This window comes from Bemisia tabaci, chromosome 1, assembly GCF_918797505.1.
Source record: "Bemisia tabaci chromosome 1, PGI_BMITA_v3".
Classification (NCBI taxonomy): domain Eukaryota; kingdom Metazoa; phylum Arthropoda; class Insecta; order Hemiptera; family Aleyrodidae; genus Bemisia; species Bemisia tabaci.
Window position 1 is genome coordinate 19,851,514 of NC_092793.1, and position 21,155 is coordinate 19,872,668.

Sequence of the window (21,155 nt, forward strand, 5' to 3'; positions counted from 1 at the left end):
TGATGTACAGGGTGTTCGCAATGAACACCTTAATAGTCGATTCTTTACCATAGCTTCAAATGGGGAAATATGTATAATCGATCATTCGTGCGACGTCACTGATATGGAATTGTGGTCAGGGCCTGAGAGTTCGGTCACATTCGCGCAACCGAGCGATCCGTTCAAAGAACAAAATGGATCGGCCAATGAAAAGCATTACTGGACGGCACCAAATAATGATCGCCCTTCTTTTTCACTGCAAATATTTTCTCAGTTTGGGAGCCGCTGCATGTCCACAAGTATACTGCCGTGCTGAGGAAGAACGCCTTATGAACATTCGAGAGTTGCCAAATTTCCCTTGATAAATTATGTATTTTTGACGACATTCATGCATATTTTTCTTTGAAATTTTCAGACATTTTAGATTAAATTGCGTACAAAATAGTCTGAAAATTTTAGAGAAAAATATTCACAATTTACCCCGTAAATTCGGTTTTCGTCGAAGGAAACTTGGCAACGCCTGAAGGCTCATACGGCGTTTCTCCTTAGCACGGCAGTATAGAGAAACGAGAACGGGACGAGAACACATCCGAGAGATCGGTAGCTCCTCTCAAGAGCACACACGCCGCGCGAAGAAGCTATACTTTAGCATTCGTTTTCTGGTGCATTAAACACGTTAGATGTATCGCCGCGGCACCGCAACCCCATCCCCCCTTCGGCATCGGCGGGGGCGCAGGTAATTGAAATATTTTTGCGCTCCTTGGTGCAATCGTTTGCGGAGGAGGGGGGCGGGGGCGGGGGATGCGACGGGAGGCGCAGATTTGAACGAGCCTCCATTGACGGAGCAAACGGCGTCAATTTGATCCCACGCTTACGTCTTATGAATTTATCGCTGGACTCTGATGCCAAGTTGCACGGGGCCTAAAAGCAAATGCCCACCATTGAATATGCTGTGCGCAATGAGAGGGCCACTAAGTGTAAGTTGTGGGGTTCCACAGAAGGCTGATAATTAAAATTACTTAGAACAAAAATAATTTGATATTTCTTCGGTGTAAAAATGCACGATTTATAAGATACCAAATTGTGTTGGTTTTCTTTTGCAAGATGCAATCCAATTCCTGACTACATCTAATCTGCTAAGGAAGAACGCTGTATGAGCATTCGAATGTTGCCAAATTTCCTGTCAGAAAATATTTATTTTTGAAGAAAGTTGTGAATATTTTTCCTTGCAATTTTTAGACTTTTTAGATCAAATAACGGACGAAATTCTCTGAAAAATCGAAAGAGAAATATTCACAATTTTTTTGAAAAGCTGCGGGTAGCCGAAGCAAATTTGACAGCGCCTGAAGGTTTATACGGCAATCCTCCTTAGCACGGCAATAATGGTCACTTTTCTGGAGGCACCCTTTTCCTACTACATGAGTTACAAAATCTAACTTCGAGATGTATCACCGATTATTTTTGGATGGAGCATCTTGGTCGTTCGAGGCAACATAGGTCGTTCAGAGGAGCGTTGGTCGTTGAGGGCGACAGCGGTCGTTAGAGGCAACATTGGTTGTTCAAGGTTAAAATGGTCGTTGGATGCAACATCGGTCGTTTAAGATAAAAATGGTCGTTGAAAACAACATTGGTCGTTTAAGGTGAATATGGTCGTAGAGTGCAACATGGGTCGATTAAGGTAAAAATGGTCGTTGGGTGCAACATGGGTCGATTAAGGTAAAAATGGTCGTTGAGTGGAACACTGAAAAAAATATGGTAGATTTTACCATACTCTGACACAGTGATAGGAGTACGGTAATAAACACCAAACTCTACGGTAGCATTTACCATACAATGGTAAGTATCAGCAGAATTCTGGTGAATACTACCATAATTCTGGTCAATTTCACTAAATGGTATCGTAAAAAATCAAGTAGACTTATATTAGATGTTACCATACTTTTTTTTCAGTGAGCATGGGTCGATTAGGGTAAAAATGGTCGTTGAGTGCAACATGGGTCGTTTAAGGTGAAAATGGTCGTTGAGTGCAACATGGGTCGATTAGGGTAAAAATGGTCGTTGAGTGCAACATGGGTCGTTTAAGGTGAAAATGGTCGTTGAGTGCAACGTGGATCGATTGAGGTAAAAATTGTCTTTGAGTGCAACGGTGGTTAAGGACAAGAATATTTTGAAAATTAGGCATCCATGCATCGGCCTGGACGTCGGAAACGGTCCAAGTTTGAGAACTGTGCAAAGACAAATCGACGTCCTGACGTTGAGCGACTGCATTATTTGCGACCTCGGAGGAGACACTCGAAACATTAGAATATTGAAGACTCAGCGGTATCCGGAGGAAATGATGCTGGGATTCGAATAATTTAGACCGCGATTACAAAGCAGGAGCCGAGTGTCGTGCTAAAAGATTCTCCAAGTCCCCGTCATTCTTCGTTTTCAGCCCTGGAAAATAGGAACGCTTCTACTTTCTGGTCTAGCCACTCGGGGACCGGAAAGTATTCCGAGGTGTCTCCAGACTGAGCGAAAAAAATAGAATAAATAAATACATTCAATTAAGAATGGTAAGTAAAAAGAAAACGAAAAATAAACTTGTCGAAACTAAAAATAATAGATAGGTAAAAGAGAGAAAGGAAATGGGGAGTTCTCGGAAAATAAATTCAATTTAAAAACCATGAGAGAAAAAAAAGGGGAAAAAATTTCACCTAAAATTTTCCTGAAATTCCCCATTAAATGTTGATTGAATTTTTTCTTTGAATGTTTATAATTCTCGGTGATTAATCCCGAATAGGTCCTGTATCCTGAATTTTTGTAGATTATGGCTTCATGTGACTGAAATCTGGGATTTATCGACATGAATGGGTACAAGGCATCGGTGGTTCAATGGTAGAATGCTCGCCTGCCACGCGGGCGATCCGGGTTCGATTCCCGGCCGATGCACATTTTCTTTAAATTTGAGGTTAGACCATGGTAATGGTAAAGTTTGTTCTTACATTGTTTATCATAAGATTCTTCTCATAAGGTTCTTGAATATTTTGGCATTTTTTGGCAGGTTATTCTAGACCCTTGGCCACCATTATACACAGGTTACAGTTTTTTTTTTTATTTCTTACTTATTTCTTCGACTGAAAATGGGTCAGTTCTGAGTCGAAACGTCTCAATGTTTTATTGTGTATTTTCAGCCTTATTTCACGGTTTCCCTCTTGTTTTTTTAAGGAATTTTTTAAGGTGATTTTCTCCAACTTTTATCATCACTGAACTCTCGAGGCACCCGGGCAATCCAGAAAATGAATTGCGACAGGGAACTCGACGCAAAAAAATTAGACGTACTTATAAAACTCATATTAAAAAGAACCAAACTGGAAACGAATAAAATTAAAAAGAACTGGGTACGATGCAAATAGTTACCTATCCACATAGTTTCTTTTATTAAAGTCATTTTCACATAGTTCCTTTTTGCAAGAATACATCTATTTTGGACCAAAAATAAAGTACTTTTCTTGGATGGGATGGTCCACTCAACAACGGGGCCACGCCCAATCCTGAACTTCGTGTAAGTGCCACGATTTGGACGCGGGCCAGGACTCTGTAATACGGATATTTGAACGGTGTTGGTTGTCACGGAGAGAAAGCGAATGCATACAGGAGTAGGAGCAGGATAAGTACATCATGCGCGTCATCGTCACAGGGCTTCCCTCGCCAACTCTTACCAGGCCACGTATAAATACAATAGGCAAGAATTAGGTAAAACGGAGAGTAAATAGGTAAAACAGTAAAATCCCCGAATGAAAGAAATATATTTCGATGGCTAAAACGAAAAGTTTCCACCTATATTCCTAAAACTCTGATCCCATTTCATTTCTTGGGAAGAAAAACTATGGTTAAAGATAAAAAAACGCACATCTCTAATGTTACGTCGCAAATCTCCGCTCACATTTTTAAAAAGTAACTAACCAAGAATATGTATTGAGATATTTTGAAAATTGCCTTCATTGGTAGAAATATACGAGGGCTGTCCCAAAAGAAACCGGACTTTTGTCATAGAGGGCGAACCGAGCGTCGTAATGAAGTTTTCTTGGGCTTGTTTGAAAGCTGATAAGCTACTGAAGATGCTTGTTTTTACAGAATGCAAAAATTCGTCTTGGTAAGGAAACTACACGCTTTGGAATAAAGGAAAGTCAAACTCGAGTTGCGATTTTTGTCTTTATGTCAAGAAAAATTTAGATACAACTTAAAAAGAAACCCAGGTTTTAAGTTAAAAACTTCGTTGCTCTCTTATTCAAATGCTTAAGTATAAGGAAATTAAAATTTTAAGCAGCTTACCATGTCATCACCTATCCCCTTCAAAATACTCGCCAGCTTTGTCGATGCATTTTTGCCACCGTTTCTTCAATTGGGAGAAACACTGTTGGAAATCCTCAGGTTTGAATGATCGCAATTCCTTCAAGGTGTTCTCTTGAATTACCGGAATGGTTTGAAAACGTCGACCTTTCAAGGTAGATTTAAGTCGTGGAAATAAGGAAAATCACACGGAGCCAGGTCAGGTGAATAAGGGGGATGAGTGAGGACACGCATGGCATTATTCGCACAAAATTCGCGAATTTGGAGGGATGCATGGGCAGGTGCATTATCGTGATGCAGAAACCCCAAAACTCCCCAAAGCTCGGGCCTATTTTTCTGCGGACATTTTCGCGTAATCATCTCAGAACACCATTGGAATATTCGCGATTGACAGTTTGTCCTTTCGGTAAATTCAAGAGAACACCTTGAAGGAATTGCGATCATTCAAACCTGAGGATTTCCAACAGTGTTTCTCCCTATTGAAGAAACGGTGGCAAAAATGCATCGACAAAGCTGGCGAGTATTTTGAAGGGGATAGGTGATGACATGGTAAGCTGCTTAAAATTTTAATTTCCTTATACTTAAGCATTTGAATAAGAGAGCAACGAAGTTTTTAACTTAAAACCTGGGTTTCTTTTTCAGTTGTATCTAAATTTTTCTTGATATCAAGACAAAAATCGCAACTCGAGTTTGACTTTCCTTTATTCCAAAGCGTGTAGTTTCCTTACCAAGACGAATTTTTGCATTCTGTAAAAACAAGCATCTTCAGTAGCTTATCAGCTTTCAAAAAAGCCCAAGAAAACTTCATTACGACGCTCAGTTCGCCTTCTATGACAAAAGTCCGGTTTCTTTTGGGACAGCCCTCGTATTTACAGATGAATCCAGGGAGATGAGTTTTCTTAGTTTTCTTCAAAAAAAAAAAATAAAATAAAATAAAATAAAATAAAAAATAAAAAATAAAAATGAACGCGCTTCACTATCAGAGATGAACGAGTTTGAAGTATTTGTTCTACGGCTGACAAAATCAGGGTAAAAGAAACCATGGATGTAATACTGCAGTGCATGGATGAGACACATGACGAAAACACAGTGGTATTTGAAGAGCGGTTTTTCCGTTTTAATATCATTACATGCGAGGCTCCTTTCAAGTTTGGAATAGATAACTTTTGCACCCACGGGATATTTTATTGCACACCTCGTAAAATGAAAGCGCAATGCAGACTTCGTGTGGTATCTTAAAAGCTCCATTATACTCCCAATGAGAACCCTTCCTACATAAATACAAGACCCTCTTTCTGAACACTAAATTTCCTAACTTTTCCAGAGTTTTCTTGGTCATAATAATAAAAATTGCCTGACCAATTACAAAGACTATTTGCACGTATAAATTTGAATAATTAAAAAAAAAGTAACATAAATTTTCTCTATTTCCCTTAAGTATTAACAATAGTGTTGTGTATAAACTAAAATTGCTTAATTGTGTCTTATCACTGTAGAGAGTAAATTCAGAGAAGTAAACCCCAAACCAGACTGAGACTAACAATAATATTGCATGTGCAAACATGGCTGATATAATTTCAGATTTCAAGATTCAAAATTTTTCGAACTTCCATTTTAGCGGCTCTGGTGCTTGCACTAGAGCTGCTATTCCGGACGGTCCCAGCTGGGGAGTATCAATGCAGCATGTTACATTGTAGAGACCGCGCGTTGGTTAATGGGAATCGGCGCCATTTTCGGCTATGTTCCTTGTCATGACTTTATTTTATTGCATACTGTTTTATTGTTAGTCAATGCTATGTTGTGTATTGTATTTTTGGAATCATGGTGATACAGTCAACAATTCAAAACTTGTTTGTGCTTTTATCTCGTGATGGAAAAAATGTACTTTACGTTCAAAATTTGAAAATTTGAATTTTAAAGTTTTCGCGGTTAAGGAAGCTTTAACCACTGGGTTGGAGCTTCCTTAGTCATATTACTTGATATCAGCTGATAGCAAACAAAGGTTACCAGGGAAACCGTAAACGTCTAACAACTATCGTGGCCATTGGGGCGATTCGACAGTTTGAATCGTTTTCGTTGATTGAATCGACAGTTGTCGGATTGTACATCAATGACAAAATGTGTCTAGGCCCTCATTCTTGACTACAACTACTGCCCCCAGAGCCGCTCTCCGACGCCAATGCGTTGGAGCTTCCTGCTTGTTTCCAATTCCATTCAACAACATTCACCGGCTTTTCCCTGATGATATACCCTGACGATTGCAATCCTCCATACCTATAGACGTTCTGCCAAATGAAACGGGTATAACTTTCATCGATATGACGCTTCAATTCGCCTTAAATGAATATTACTTGAAGCAAAATATGGATGATGCGAAGGGGCAAATGTACAGGTTTCAGCGGGGCTGAGTCATTAAAGGGATCAGTTTCCTAGGAAAAGCAGTGGTGTTCGAATATACGGATACGGTTACCCGCGGAGAGACGTTTTCCTCCCTAAACGCCATTTACGTATGTAATACAATCCTGAATTGTTAATGCATTTCTTTATTTGTCTCGCCCGAGCTTTCTTCCATCCATGGAGGGATCATCGAGGTCGGGTTATGGATAGACGCTACCCTCTGCGTTTGGATATGCGACAAATACAAATATGACTTATTTACACGACCGAAAATATTCCGTTTGACTCGTTTGAGAGTGGAAATTGGGCATGAGCGTGGAACGGGAAAGCTTTTATGTAGAATGATCGCTGCGGTATCTGTTACCACACAGGTCGTTCAGTTACACAAATATTTTTACAGTTCCTGCACGCGATGCTCCGATGATTTTGGGACGCGTCATCGATCGATCGACTTTAAGAAATACCAACACGTTTTTTCTCCCCCGTGCACTGGAAAAAAAACACATTGGATATAGAGTCCAGACTCTTAAAAACATCGACAAGAAAAAATACTCTTGATTCGATCGGATTTTTGCTTAAATCAAGAACCAAGCCTCTTAATTTGAGCGGATTTCCTTTAGATTTAAGCTAAAATCTAATGGAATCAAGAGTATTTTTTCTTGTCAATGTTTTCATGAGTCTGGACTCTAGATCCAATGTGGTTTTTTTCCAGTGTGGCCTTCGCGGTCACGCTAAGAAGTATGTTTTTTACAATGATGGCGTTACTTATGCATCATACTCTTCATACAAAATTATTCCAAGCAACCACATTATTCGCTAATCTACGCTGCTACACTGTTGATTGGATATTTACATGATGCAACTATTCGGCCTCTGAGGCTACGCTAGGAAGTATCTCTTCCTACTGAAGGCGTTTTCTATGGGCGGTCAATCTTCATCAAATAAGCAACCGCTTTACGTTGCTCCACCGTTTATTGGCTTTGATATGATGCAACTATTTCGGCCTCTGAGGTCACGCTAGGAAGTATCTCTTCTAACTGAAGGCGTTTCTTTTGCGTCGACACTCTTCATTAAAAACTTATGTGAAGCAACCCGAAGCAACCGCATAATACTCGCTGATCTACACGCTGCTACATTGTTGTTTGGCTGGGTTTCTAAGTGATTGGAAGTTATTGAAAGAATGGGATACAGGGATATGCTTACGAGCGACGTTCTGACGGAATGTGTACCTAACATATACAGCTATTAAGTCGACTTCGAAGAGTCTATGCACGGGTTAAATAGGATTGCTGGGTATGGTATCGACGGAAACCAAGGTGAGAAAATACTTCAGTCACAGCTCGAAGCTCAAATTAATTTCGTGGGAGGTCTTCGCGAAAGGAGCTTTTTTTCAACGGTTTGAGGTTGGTCCGCCTTGAGAACGTCTCTTTGAAAAGAGGAACTAATTACTTTTTTGGCGCGCTCCCGTTGTTAACTTAGGAGAGGACTGCGGGAGATGACGCGCACAATCAAAAAATTCAGAAGGGTTGTTAGGACACACCTGACTCTTAACCTCTTTCGGGGATGAAGAAACGCTTGACCTTCTTTACTCAGAGATATCACATTTTCTTCCTCTTTTAAAACAAACGCGACAAGACCGCAAAAATGTTCGAGTTTTTTTCTCTCTTTCCCCCTTCCAGTTCAATTAAAAATTGAAAATTTGGACTGTGCGTTGATGGGATCATATTCCCGATGCTCCCGATCCATAGTTTTTGGACGCAGACTTGTAGATTATATGCACAAGGGTTATTCTTTTCATTTTCTTTGCTCTGCTTAGAAAAGCTCCGTGTGAACATGCGGACATTGAACATTTCCTGTGATGAGATATTTACTTTTGAGAACAGTAAGTATTATTTCACCTTGAGTTTTCAGTGATGCTGGATTAAAGAGCGATGGAAATCATCCAAAGAACTTAACAACAGAGGCTCTGAACTTTTCCAGCTTTGTGTTACATCGGTAGATTTCGCAACATTTATATTTCTGTAATTACGACGGCGGCCCCTTGTGACATACACTTGGGCGTATTATTGCTAAAACGAACTATGTGCATAGGTTTGCATGTAACATAGTTACTTTAAGCATAAATACGTCGATTTAAACATTCATACTGAAATAATGAAGCATGATAATAGTCAGGTATTCGTGTTATTGTACGTGCAGCATCCATGTATTGAAGATACAGGGTGTTTCAGACCACCCGTACCAGGCCTTTTTCTCGGTTGGTTTAGGTCGTACGAAGTCGGAGACCGCGGGGTTGAATAGGGAATTGACCCCAAGGAATCCGAATTTCGTGGTCCCGAAATCCCCCCACCCCCCCTTGGGGGGTAAATGGGGGGTCACGATGCTAAAAGTCACAGTTCCCGACCGAATTGCGGATATATCGCATCAGAATTGCAAAGCACGGAAAATTTCACGTGGAATTGACCCCTAAAAATCCAAAATCGGACCATCCAAGGCCCAAAAATGACCCCCTAAAGAGGGGGACCGTACCCCCCTTCATAATTTCTCTTTGGTCTCAAAATTGACGTAAATTCTCCAGAAAAAGACGGTTTCCCAGGTAATCGACCTCGAGAAATCCAAATTTCATGGTCCCGAAGCTCCTCTAGGTCCCCTTGGGGGGTAAACGGGGGGGCCCAATTTTAAAAATCGGGGCTCCTTTCCGAATCGCAAATTGATTGCATCCAAATTGAAGAGCAGAACACATTTACATCTTAAGTGACTCCTAAGAGTTCTAATAGACCCCCCTGAACGGCAGAAAGTAACCCCCTGAGGAAGGGGGCCTCGCCCCCCAAAAAATTTCTCAGGATTCCTCTTTGGTCGCAAAATTGACGTCGATTCTACAGAAAAAGACGGTTTCCCATGTAATCGACCCCGAGGACTCTAAATTTCATGCTCCCTGAGCTCCTCGGGGTCGATTACATGGGAAACCGTCTTTTTCTGGAGAATCGACGTCAATTTTGCGACCAAAGAGGAATCCTGAGAAATTTTTTGGGGGCGAGGCCCCCTTCCTCAGGGGGTTACTTTCTGCCGTTCAGGGGGGTCTATTAGAACTCTTAGGAGTCACTTAAGATGTAAATGTGTTCTGCTCTTCAATTTGGATGCAATCAATTTGCGATTCGGAAAGGAGCCCCGATTTTTAAAATTGGGCCCCCCCGTTTACCCCCCAAGGGGGCCTAGAGGAGCTTCGGGACCATGAAATTTGGATTTCTCGAGGTCGATTACCTGGGAAACCGTCTTTTTCTGGAGAATTTACGTCAATTTTGAGACCAAAGAGAAATTATGAAGGGGGGTACGGTCCCCCTCTTTAGGGGGTCATTTTTGGGCCTTGGATGGTCCGATTTTGGATTTTAAGGGGTCAATTCCACGTGAAATTTTCCGTGCTTTGCAATTCTGATGCGATATATCCGCAATTCGGTCGGGAACTGTGACTTTTAGCATCGTGACCCCCCATTTACCCCCCAAGGGGGGGTGGGGGGATTTCGGGACCACGAAATTCGGATTCCTTGGGGTCAATTCCCTATTCAACCCCGCGGTCTCCGACTTCGTACGACCTAAACCAACCGAGAAAAAGGCCTGGTACGGGTGGTCTGAAACACCCTGTATATACAAAATCTAAAGTAAAGTTACCAGTGGCGTGGCGCGAATTGCGATATATCGATTGTTATGCCATTTAAACCTATGGTAAAGAATCAATCATTAAGGTGTTCGCTGCGAACACCCTGTTTATCGATCCTTTTCAATAGGTTTAAATGGCGTAACAATCGATGTATCGCAATTCACGCCACGCCACTGTACGTTACGACGTTTTTGCTTTGAACGGCAGAGCATTACATCCCACGATCTTTGTTGTTGTTCTTTTATCTCCGCGCACAGCAGCAGGAATATTCAAAACTCTCAGGAGTGGATTCTCCGAAAACGGCAAGTTTAATACTTCGGAATCCCATTTGCACGTTTCAAAGTTCTCGAAGCGGGGACATTACTGGCAACAAGTCATGGAACGTCGATAAACTCATAAAACGTAGACGAGGACCGAAACCGGAGACAAAACCGCGTATCTACAGTCGGCATTGCTGCCAGATAATGCTGAAAAATCAGCGTATTTCCCGGCACGAACCCCACATTTTATCGCACGACCTGACGATCTTGACGTACGGTTTTCATCGGGGTTGAGCTGTTTTTGCTCGGGCGACTCGTTCGAATCATCGCTGCTCGAGGGCAATAAATTTCAATTTGGAAACTTGCGACGTTAACGGGGGGCCCGGGGCGTCGGAGCACCTCGCGCCCCCGGCGAAAAAGAATGGCTCGCCGCCGAAAACCCGCGCTGGCTCCGCGAAATTCCGCGCGTAATGAGGTGGAACTAAGCCGTCGGGCGCATCCCTGGAGCCCTCGTTTATTAGTAGTCGCTACCTACTTTGTTCCGTTCTCGCGCTGCAACTAATGTCACCGCCATCGTCCTTCACACCCATCTGTTTTAACTTGTCGGTAGTACCGTCCATCTTAAAAGCGCCTTCAATTTGCTTCATAGGCAACATGCCTACACTGGAAAAAAACCACATTGGATCTGGAGTCCAGACTCTTGAAAACATTGACGAGTAAAAATACTCTTGATGCAATCGGCTTGAATGAAAACGAAATCCGCTTAAATTAAGAGGCTTAGTTCTTGATTTAAGCTAGATTCTGATTGAATCAAGATGACTTTTTCTTGTCGATGTTTTTAAGAGTCTAGACTCTAGATACAATGTGTTTTTTTTTTTTTTTTTTCCCCCCCAGTGTACTAGGCAGCGCGGATGGATACCTATTCGGAAACGCACATTGGGACCATTCATAAATTACGCGAGGCACTCTTCCCCATTTTTAGACCCCCCCCCCCTTCGCAAGGCACCGTAGGGCTGTTAGATACCCCCCTCTCAGGAGGAAAGATCCTCTTGGGGAAGGGCCTTACGTAATTCATGGACCGCCTCGCGCTCTATGAACCTATGCTATTCCATCACTCACCTTCTCAGAAAACGACCCTTCGGGATACAGCGGTAAAGCTGTGGTTCTAGTAATAGTGGATATACTGCGTCAGGTTGGTTATTGAAATTTATACACATCACGATATACAAAGAACACAAACTGAAAATAAACCGATCCTATTGGTGGAAGCGTGGGGTTGCAATGGACAAAGAAGGTAAGTAAACGGCAACCCGCGAGACACCCATCCATCATTTTCCCCTAGTCTATGGCAACTGCCCGTTCCAACCAATAGGATCGCTCCAGGTTTCCTATGTCTTCCTTGTCTATCGCTTGGCCTACCAAACTCAATAATCAACCCGCTGTCTCCAATTGTATGGAATACTTACATCGATGTCGAATGTGAAAAAACTCGGTGTGAACACGCTAAGCGGTGGCTTCTGTAGTGCTAAGAAAAATGCCGTATGAACACTCAAACCTTACGAAAGTTCCTTAGGTGAACTTTTTATTATTGACGAAAGTTAAGGATATTCTTCTTTAAAATGTCCGGATAATTCAGATTCAATTGCAATTATAATCCTCTACAAAACTGGGCGAAAAATATTTAAAAGATTCCCAGAAAAATCTTATTTCATGAAAGGAAGTTCGGCGAGGTTTGAACTCTCACACGAAGTCATTCCTCAACAAGGCAGCAATGTGAGCGAAACTCTGAGAAGAACCGAAAACCGTGGCAGCATGGAAAGAGTGGTGACTGCACAGAAGCGAGTAATTTGAAAAGTTCTCCTGCCTCGCTCCACTCACTTCACACCCGCCTCGCAAGTTCGCAAACTCCAATCAGAACCCGTAGATGCAACTGCCGGCAACGTGTACACTTCCAATCGAAGGGATGTGACTTCGAAAAATTGGAAAAGCCGAGACCTTCAAAATTTCCCTCAGGAACCTTTTACTATTCAATGGCACCATTTTAAATGATCCGTGCAAAAAGTTTGCTTTCTAAACGGAAAAATGCAAAGTTTGAAATTTTTGTAACATAACCTGCAGTAAAGAAAAATATGTGTAAAAGGGAAATTTTGATCCGAAAATTTGATTAGGTTTGCAATTTGCAACTAGGAATCACTATTTTTTTGAAATGTTCAACGTGTATGCCTTTGGTTTCCATATCGATAGTGAGAAACTGCAGAAATGCGTATCTCGATTTGCGGGGTTGTAAACTCCATGTCATAATTAATTTTCTACATGGAAAGCTAATGAGCGTTATTTGTTTAAAATTTTCCGTGATTTTTCTACTCTTTGTAAAGAAGTAGACTCTTCTTTTTCTACTCTTTTACTACTCTCTTTCACCGAAACCGAGATACGCATTTGTGCAGTTTCACCATCGATGTGCAGTAAGATGCTGCAGATGAGCCAAAAATAGAAAATCTTTTTTGCAAAAGGTAGTTCATTTACTATCTTCCTAATAAAAATATATCATGAGCGAAATTCTTGGAATGTTGCGCTGACGGTAAGTGCAGTTTCGGATTTCAGTTGTCAAGTTCATTTTGTGAGGGAACTGATTGATGTGCATGACTGCATATTTTTATTAAAATTCCCGACGGAATTATAACTTTAAAATTCATTCTTGCTCACACCGTAATCATCGAACACCAACCGATGCATTGAATATCGTAAGAATGACGCAGCTCTGAATTGAGGTCGATTAACCTCTCGCTTTGAGGAAAAAAGAAATCATTTTCTCACCACACCCCACACCATCGACAAAAATCGAGGAGGAACTGAGCTGAAAACTCACCAAAAGTCGCGAAAATTCAACAGCGCTCGGAGCGTAGAAGTCTCGGGAAAACATCTACGATTACCCTCGAAACTTGTTCGCGAGAGAGCAGTTTGGGGTAATTTATGCACGTGGCAAGAGGCAAAACACACTGACGCACCTCTTAAAAGAACCTCGGGATGAGCTAAAAAAAGAAGGAGACTCCCACCAATAAAACTGAAAAACTCGGCAAATAAAAACGAAGGTGAAACGCATCAAACCCTCCCGCCGCTCCATCAGGACGGCTGTCGGGTCGTGTGAAAATGCTGAATTTTCAACGGAAATATAATGAATCCACTGTTTTTTGGGTTCGATTCGGCAGCGACGTAAACAGGATGCAGGCAGTAAATCGCGCGTCATCTCAACTCGCATAAAAGTGAGTGCCATCATTTTTACTTTAATAAGAGGGTTAAACCAACGCAACATTTGCAAAATGACTTTCGTCGGAATGGTCGCACAGTGGAGGAGGAATCAGATATGAAATTAAGGGTTCTTTAAACAGTGAGGTAAACAACATTCGATTCCTACAGCGGTCGAAAATCAGATTTTGTCATTAAAGAGGACCCGTATTTTCCGTTTATATCCTCATGTCCTGATTTATTTCCTTTTTAAGATACATTACAGAAGTTTATAAAACGCATTATTCCAAGTTCCCAAACAACGCGTTCAAATCGAGATAAAAAGTTTTATTCAAAATTATAGCCTTAAACCGGCTTCCAAAATCCAATCTTTGAATCCAATCAATCTCTCAAACAAACAGTTTATCTTTCTTAAATCTTCCCATAAAAATGGTATTTGTTCGCAAAAATACGCCTGCCTATACGTATGACATAGAAAAAAAGAAAAAACTTGTAATAAAATGTTTCTGTTGATTCATACGGAGTCATTAGACTTCATTAAACGTTTTATTTGCGATCAAACCCGTTTTCCATAGCATGGCCAAGTACTTTTGAGAGGGGGAAAAAACTGCAGACGAGTTGTTATTTCTCCTTCTTCTTTCCATATTGTTGTTTTGATTAGGAATTCAACGTGCAGATGATTTTTCGTTTTGACAGATTGCTATCGAATCATAATACTGAGGTTTAAAACCACATAAAATTTCATTTCATGTTAGGGTTCGTTCTGCTGCGCTGATCTCCAAGATTTCAGCGGCTATTGCCATGTGATAGTCCCCGAAAAAGCCCACTCTATTTAGATTTTGGAAATATGCCGAGGTTTTTGTACGTATACTGCATGATCAAGTTGTCGATGCTCCCATTCCAGCGATGCAAATGCTTATTTTTGGTCACAGTTCATTCTACAGTTCTACTGGGCCTATTTCTATGATTTTTGCGGCTATCGATAGGCAGTAGTCCCTAGATGAGCCCGCTCTATTTAGATGAACGAGGTCCCGCAAAGCGAGCCTTATAGTGAACGTTTAGTGCCCTCAAGGGGTTGGACCTCGTAACGGCCAGAAGGCATGCCCTCTACTGAAAGAAAAACCCGAATAGTTGTTGAATGCCGCTGGAAAATGTAACTTTTTCACAGCCTCAATTTCTGTGAATCCATAAATTGATTGAATCAAGTCCACTGCGGGCAGAGAGATGAGAAATATAAATATTGATGGAGAGGCAACTCGCGATCCTGGGCCACACACAGCTACAACTCGAGGAATCGAAGCGTGAAGGGGCATTTTGCAGCTATTTTACTATTCGAGGGGACGAGCTGGATCGCAACCGCGAGGAGGGGCCTGGGCGGGGAGTCTTATTGCCATTTTTACGATCGCCAAAACGGGGTCATAAATTCCGACCTCTCACAACATCAACACCGGGGTTGCGACCTGGTTCACCTGGCGGAATTATTTCACGCCGAAGGTTAGAAGAGCTGGCTGCGCGGATGGAGGTCCCGTCAAAAAGTGACTACGTCAATTTGGTGTCGGAGGAAACATCAGTGCACCGTATTATTCAAGTAGGAGGCTACGCCCCCTTATCGCTACGCGGCCAACCCCCAGCAGGCGCTTCGCGTCCTCTAAGACCCGCTTTACGGGTCCCCATGAGTTTACCTAAAAGATTAGGCTTATTTTTGTAACCTCTTGTCGATAACTGTAAAATCATGAAAATCGACCCGGTAGATCTTTACAACGAACTGCGATAAAAATGGGCATCTACATTGTTTCAATAGGAGAAATCATAATAGAAGCACGTCATATACAAAAACCTGGGTCGCGTGTCTTAAGTGAGGATGGCGCTGGCTTATCTGAAGACTGTCATCTGTTGACGCTTTCTTCAAGACTTTGATTATATTTTACTGATTGATCTAAATTGACTGAATTAAATTACATTGATTTTCCGAATCGAATTGATCTCATCACCAGTATCAGAATAGTGACTAATTTTAACAGCAGGGGGTGACTTTGAAATACTCCGTAGAATCACCATGAAAACATAGCCTTCTCACGGAAGGAACTCGTCATGACGGTAAAACCAAAACGGTGGCCAAACATCGGATGATATATGCAGGCTTGATCGCCGTTTCTACCGTGTCGATTCCAATAGTAGTATGAATAGTTAAATTACGTAGTTGGCCTCTCGCAATCTGGTGTCACTAATCCGTTTAGCACAGTGAATATGCCGACCCGTCCCTTCGTGAAACGACGCTACACTAGACAGATGTAAACCCCCCTCCCCCACGCGCACAACTACAACCACTAGCAGCTAGTGACGCGACGTTCATTATCATTTATTTTGAATAATTCAGCTCTTTTCGTTTGAATTTTTAGTGCGCGTTTGTTTAATTAATTGTTTAATTGTTTAATGCGATTTATTACACCCCGCGCGCCCGGAGGCTGTTCCTAAGGGGTGGATGCGCGGTGAGGGCTGACGTACATTCGTGCATTTTATAAATACGTCACGTAGCTGTTCAGTATGCAGGTTAGGGTTGCCAATTCGCTCCCTCCGAGTGATAAAATTGTTGATTTTGATTTCTTTTGGTCCTACCACTGGAAAAAAAACACATCGGATCTAGAGTCCAGACTCTTAAAAACATCGACAAGAAAAAGTACTCTTGATTCATTCAGAATCTAGCTTAAATCAAGAACCAAGCCTCTTAATTTAAGCGGATTTCGTTTTGATTCAAGCAAAAATCCGATTGAATCAAGCGTATTTTTTCTTGTCAATTTTTTCAAGAGTCTGGACTCTAGATCCAATGGGTTTTTTTTCCAGTGAGATGTCTCGACTCCTTTGGGCACTTTTCCAGTATTAATGAACAGTTTCATAGATGATCAACAAAATTATATAATCCGGAAAACTGAAATCGATTGAAGAAACTATCGGATGCTGATAGCATGTTTTACATTGCCTTCCTTGTACTCTTCGCAACTGGTACTTGGGTATACTTTCACGAGGGGGTGCAGAGGGGCTTCAAAAGAGGAAGGGGGGCCTTACAGGATTTTTAAAAACAAAGTCATCTTTGTTGTCAAGGACCAATTTGGAGTTGTTTTTTTATTTTTCAGAAAAACTGTTTTTAATACAGTTTCGAAGATGGAAGAGACGCCATGCACGAACTTATTTACGAAAATATTCCTCGCGTTTTTTGGAAGGGGCAAGGTAGATTTCAGGGGGGGGGGGGGGCAGCGACTTACCCTCCTGATTTCCATCCATGGCTGGTGGTTTTGATAAACTCAACAATCGGAGGTATCACGCGTTATTCGTGCGAATTGGCAACAATTTAACAGGTTAAACGGCGGATGAATTTATGGTGTTTGTAATTGTAGCATAATTAATTTACACGGTCTCGCATCCGCGAGTAATAAGGTCGATTGTGATACACAGCGTGTGCCGTTGCCGTCGGCGGGTCGTAATTTGATCATCCGCTGATTAATAAACGACGATAGATAGACATGACCGAGCCGTTCTGGCCGCTTCACCCATACCCGTCCGGTCATCGGGGTACGGTGCTTACTCGAAAACCACGGTGAGTGACATTGCCGCGCAAGAGGTACGCTGCCGTGCTAAGGGTAAACGCCATATGAGCCTTCAGACGTTGCCAAATGTCCTCCGATAAAAACCGACTTTACTGGGAAAATTCCGAATATTATTATCCAACATTTTCAGACAATTATGTACGCAATTTGATCTAAAATATCTGAAAATCTCAAAGGAAAATATACTTAAATTGCGTCAAAAATACATGTTGTATCAAGGGAAATTTGGCAACGCGTGAATGTTCATACGGCGTTCTTCTTCAGCACGGCAGTACCGGTGCCCTGACCCCCACGCTGCAGTTACGGTAAATTAAATTTAGCCGAGCAAGCACTCCTTATTGAGGCAAGAAAGGTGCTAAATTCTAACTTTTGCAACCTCTCTCAATATCAATATCAATTCCCCCCCCTCTTTTTTTGCGGGGAGGATCGAGTAAAAGGTACTGGGCGTTTCGCAGCTATAGTCATTAAAAACTTCAAGATTGCAGTCACTTTTCCTTCGGACACCAGGCTGAACTAAAATGCGTGATACAACTATTTCGCCTCCTGAGCTGCTCAAATGGGCCTGTTGCAAACTTTTGCTAGAGCAAAACTAAGAGTTGTTTCTTGTAGATAATGCCTCAAAAATCACGATGAGCGCATCGGCAAAGTCTGAAATGCACTCATAACTTCACAATCTGCGTAAGAAATTTGCGTTTTTTTAAGCTTCCCGCTTCAAAAACGATACTACGGCACAGGTGAACATTTTGTTAGAGGAGTCGCTCCATCGTCGGCGATATTCATCATGGCCGACGCTTGCACGCAGTTCCGCGCGTAATTCAAGGAGAGTTCAAGGTCAATCAATTCGGGCGTGGAAAATATGAACGTTAACACACCGATTGTTATCTGGTCTAATCCAGTTCAGGTGTTATCTCGTCCCATCAAACGTGTTTTGGCGGATTGGCGTCGGCTATGATGATTATTGCCGCCGATGGAACGACTCCTCTTACAAAATGTTCACCTGTGCCGTAGTATCGTTTTTGAAGCAGGAAGCTCAAAAAACCGCAAATTTCTTACGCAGATTGTGAAGTTATGAGTGCAATGCAGAGTTTGCCGATGCGCTCATCGTGATTTTTGAGGCATTATCTATAAGAAACAACTCTTAGTTTCGCTCTAGCAAAAGTTTGCAACAGGCCCATTGCAGCCATCGAGTTGAAGGCGAACTAGGTTTCTCACTTCTCACTTGACAATTAGATCATCCGGTACCATCTTAAGAAACCACTCACTATGAGTTGGGATAGAATCTCTTAGTCACAAATACTACATTTTTTCAACTGTCACAAAACAACTGTTCACATTACCAAAGCAACAGGGTTGAAACCGTTCGGTTTGCACCACAAAACGTGCAGACTGCCAGTGATTCAGAGATGCTGCATATAGATGTTTGAATTTTATGAAATTACCTGAAACAGAAAATAAGAGTTGAAATTAAAACTTTTGAAATCGAAGTTTAAAATTAATATATAATAAAAAGTCTCTTATTTTAGAGAGTATTATTTTTCTTGTCGATGTTTTTAAGAGGACTCTGGACTCTAGATCCAATGTGTTTTTTTTCCAGTGCGTGTATCAGAATTCTTAAATTCGTAGCATGTCTACTGATCCGTTATGGTAAAGTTGAACTTTTGCGAGCCGCGGGTCAGGTTAATTCGGCGGCGCCGCTCGGCTACTCCGGCGTAAAGTTGGAGGGCTTTGAGGCGCGGCGCGGCGAGGTCTTCATACGCTCCACACTCCACTCGCCCGGGCCCCTCCGTTAAAAGTTTTCAATTACCTGATCCCATAAATTTAAAGGCTGCTGAATTACAGACTCCGGTAAAAACCATTAGCTAACTTGTTCCGTTCCTCAAGTTTTTTCCGCGGCTGGGGGCTCGCCACCGTTTGCGACCGCAGCGCGAGGGCTCGGGGCTGGAGCCCGGGCTCCCGACGGGCCGGGCCGTAAATAAGCTTTCAAACGCAATACATAATCATTCACGCTATCGGCGGACTCGAATTCATGATAATTATAAAATATTAGGGGAGAGGAGATTTTCCGGGGGTGCCCACCGCCGTCGGGGGTGGGCCGGGGGTGAGTTATGAATTTCGAGTTGCTTTGTTTTTACTTTTCGCGCGCCGAGAGCCGCGCCTGTGTTGCCTATCCGAGACGATTATCCTGCCTTCGTCATGTTATAGTTCCTCAAGCGCGCCATGGACTGCTCTCTCCCCAAAGAAAGCTACTCTGAGATAAAAAGTACTGTTATCTCAGTGCTCCCATTCCATGTCCGTTAAAAGTTCCGGGATCCGGAACTTTTTTGTTCCAATTTCTCCCACTTCATGACCGTCAAAAGTTCGGGGATGTATTTTAAAAATTCACGAAAATCTCAAAAGTTCGGGATTTCGGAACTAGTTTCGGGAAATGGGAGCGCTGTGTTATCTATTTCCTCAACGAATTGCTGTTTGTGACGATCAGATTTTCCGTTATCCCACTAACGAGTGAGATAATTACAGTTTTGGAAAAAAATTGAGATATTCATGATTTCAACTAAAACTAGTCTTTTTAGTCAACTAAAAAATTTTTAACCACCTAAAAGTAGGCTTGAACTTTCTTCCCTCCGTATATCTTAAAACTTTAAACACTTAATTATTGGGCAGTGTGTCTATTGGAACAGGCTGGCCAAAAAACAGTACTTTTACAGTGCTTTTTCAGTACATTCCTAAAAAGTTTAGGACCTCCCTAACAGAAAAATTCGGTACTTTTTTGGTACCTCCAATCAACTAAATTCGAGAAAATTCAAACAGTTGAATTTCTCGCTCAAATTGAGACAAAAATGACGAAAAAATGAACAAAATTCCGGACCTTCTTGCGGAGTTTCCGCACTTTTTCAGTACTTTCAGACCGCTCTTAAAAATCGCTACTATTTCCGGACTTGTAGACACCCTGTATATTCTACGAAAAATTCACTGATAAAATCCAATTTTTAACCATACCTAAGGTAAGATTGAACTTTCTTCCCTCCACATATCTTGAAACTTGAAACCCGTAATTCTTGAACCACAGCAAATCCTTCACTCACCCTACTTCTCTTGCAATCCCCTCATTTGGGCCGGAGAGTATCCGGCAACGTGGTCGGAGGCGAGTTATAAATTCCAGAAAGTATTCCGCGGCCGCTCTCCGCTTCCACGTACGGACGGCGGCGGCGGCGCGGCGTGTCACTGCGGTGCTTGTGCATTTCGGCGCTTGAGTTATCGCCTTTGTGGCGCGTTCGCGGTCGCAGCATTGCGCTCTTTTTCTCCCCCGCCTCCGCCTACGACCGCCTACGCCGCCGCCCCTCCCGCCCCGCTTTCGTCAGGCGCGCGACCATTGTTTTCCTGGGCACAGTTTCTCCACCCTCCCCCTCCTCGCCGCATCTCGTGGGGTAAATTTGCTTGCGTACACTCATTTCACACATAGCTTCCTCCGCACCGCTGCTGATGAATCCGAAACAGCGGCGGCGCCGACTTGAGCCGATAGGCCCTCAAAACGCCACACTGGGAAAAAAAACACATTGGATCTAGAGTCCAGACTCTTAAAAACATTGAAAAGAAAAAATACTCTTGATTCAATCGGATTTGCGCTTAAATCAAGAATCAAGCCTCTTAATTTGAGCGGATTTCCTTTTGATTTAAGCTTTTTGATTG

General features: G+C 42.2%; 1 protein-coding gene and 1 non-coding gene across 2 annotated transcripts in view; one reads left to right on the forward strand and one right to left on the reverse strand.

The window, feature by feature from the left end:
• Nucleotides 1-21,155, reverse strand: part of Sema2a (Semaphorin 2a) — a 769,825-nt gene that overhangs the window by 376,858 nt on the left and 371,812 nt on the right. The window lies entirely within an intron of this gene.
• TRNAG-GCC (transfer RNA glycine (anticodon GCC)) lies at nt 2,840-2,910 on the forward strand. Its single transcript has one exon. It is a non-coding gene; the product is annotated as a tRNA-Gly (tRNA).